Source organism: Colobus angolensis, unplaced genomic scaffold (assembly GCF_000951035.1).
Source record: "Colobus angolensis palliatus isolate OR3802 unplaced genomic scaffold, Cang.pa_1.0 Scaffold402, whole genome shotgun sequence".
NCBI classification, from domain to species: Eukaryota; Metazoa; Chordata; class Mammalia; order Primates; family Cercopithecidae; genus Colobus; species Colobus angolensis.
The window spans coordinates 152,605-155,169 of NW_012117400.1; positions in this window are offsets into that span (position 1 = coordinate 152,605).

The following is a 2,565-nucleotide window of genomic DNA, read 5'->3' on the forward strand; positions in this document are numbered from 1 at the left end:
AAAAAAAAAAGTACACAAAATAAAGATGTACAGTGTATAATGCTTATCAAAGCAGACAGTCCCATGTCATCACCCAGGTCAAGAATTTGAATATCACTGCCCCAAAAGCCCCTCTCATTCATTCCCTTCCTATCACTTCCCAATGTGACCATGAACTTGATTCTTATGCTAATCACTTTGGTCTTTATAGTTTGACCAGTTAAGCATGCATTCCTAAAAATGATGGGATATGTTTGGGCTGTTTTGAGCCTTTAAATAAAGGAAATTATTCAGTATAATATTTTTCCCTCCTCCACTCTTTTTTTTTCTTTTTTTTGAGACAGAGTTTGGCTCTTGTTGCCCAGGCTGGAGTCCAATGGCGCCATCTTGGCTCACTGCCACCTTCGGATTCAAGCAATTCTCCTGCCTCAGCCTCCCGAGTAGCTGGGATTACAGGCATGTGCCACCACGCTTGGCTAATTTTTTGTATTTAGTAGAGATGGGATTTCACCATGTTGGTCAGGCTGGTCTCGAACTCCTGACCTCAGGTGACCCACCCACCTCAGCCTCTCAAAGTGCTGAGATTACAGGTGTGAGTCACTGCTCCCAGCCCTCTCCTCCACTCTAAAGGGAAGTGTTATTTTGTGTCTAGATTCTTTGCTCAATATTGGCAGATTAATTCAAGTGGCTGCATGTAACAATGTTGCCTCATAGTATTCCACTGGATAAATGTGTCACCATTGATTGCCTCCTTCAACTGCTGACATTTGGTTGGTTTCCCATTTGGGCTGTTATGGCTAATGCTGCTGTGAACAATTATGTATACGTCTTATTTTGTTTGTTTTGTTTTCTGTTTTTTGGTTTTTTTTTTAGACGGAGTCTCACTCTGTCACCCAGGCTGGAGTGCAGTGGCAAGATCTCGGCTCACTGCAAGATCCACCTCCCGGGTTCCCGCCATTCTCCTGCCTCAGCCTCCTGAGTAGCTGGGACTACTGGCGCCCACCACCACGCTGAGCTAATTTTTTGTATTTTTAGTAGAGACGGGGTTTCACCGTGTTAGCCAGGATGGTCTCGATTTCCTGACCTCATGATCTGCCTGCCTCGGCCTCCCAAAGTGCTGGGATTACAGGTGTGAGCCACAGCGCCTGGCCAATGTATGTCTTTTGTTAAACATAGATGTTCATTTCAATAGGTATATAACTAGGTGGGGAATTGCTAGGTCATAGAGTATATGCACTGGGTTGAGTAGTGTCCCCATATAAGTCATTGCATATAAGAATCAAGTTAAGGTGAGGTAATACTGGATAAGTGTGACCCCTAGTCCAATGCCTGGTGTTTTTAAAGGAGGAGAAAAAGAGACAGACACAGGGAGGAGAGCGCCGCATGAAGCTGAAGGCAGAGATTGGAATGACACGTCCGCACGCCAAGGAACACGGAGCGTTGCTGGGAACCACTGGAAGAAGCCAGAAGAGACACATGGAGCTGACTGTCCCTCACAGTTCCAGAAGGAACCCACCCTTGATTTTGGACTTCTGGCCTTCAGAACTGGGAGAGAATAAATTTCTGTTGCTTTAGAATTCTCAGCCTCTGGCACTTTGTTACTGCAGCCACAGGAAACCCATACAGTGCACACTCTGCCTTTTGTGTCTCCTTTTCTGTGAAATGCCTTTTATTTTTTTTCTTTTTTCTTTCTTTTTTTTTTTTTTGAGACGGAATTTCACTCTTGTTGTCCAGGTTGGAGTGCAATGGTGCAATCTTGGCTCACTGAAGCCTCCGCTTCTCGCGTTCCAGCAATTCTCCTGCCCCAGCCTCCTGAGTAGCTGGGATTACAGGCACCTGCCAACACGCCCGGCTAATTTTATTTATTTATTTGTAGAGATGGAGGTTTCACCATGTTGGCCAGACTGGTCTCAAACTCCTGGCCTCAGGTGATCCGCCCGCCTCGGCCTCCCAAAGTGTTGGGATTACAGGCGTGAGCCACCACACCCAGCCTTAACTACTTTTAACTGTACAGTTCAGTGGCATTAAGAATGTTCACATTGTTGTACAGCCATCACCACCATCCATCTTCAGAACTCCTTTCATCTTCCCAAACTAAAGCTCTGTCCCCATTATACAATTTCCCATTCCCCCATCCTCCCAGGCCCTAGCAACCAACCTTCTACTTTTTGATTCTGGATCTGAAGCCAGTAAGTACATCATATAAGTGGAATCATGTAATATGCACCCTTTTGTTTCAGCTTATTGCAGTTAGCATGTTTCTTGAAAATCCTTTGAGAGTATCCATTTGGTAGCATGTATCAAAATGTCATTTCTTTTTATTTTTAAATTAAAAATTTTTTTTTTGAGACGGAGTCTCACTCTGTCGCCCAGGTTGGAGTGCAGTGGCATGATCTTGGCTCACTGCAAGCTCCGCCTCCCGGGTTCACACCATTCTCCTGCCTCAGCCTCCAGCTGGGACAACAGGCGCCTGCCACTACGCCTGGCTAATTTTTTTTGTTAGCCAGGATGGTCTCGATCTCCTGACCTTGTGATCCGCCTGCCTCGGCCTCCCAAAGTGCTGGGATTACAGGCGTGAGCCACCGC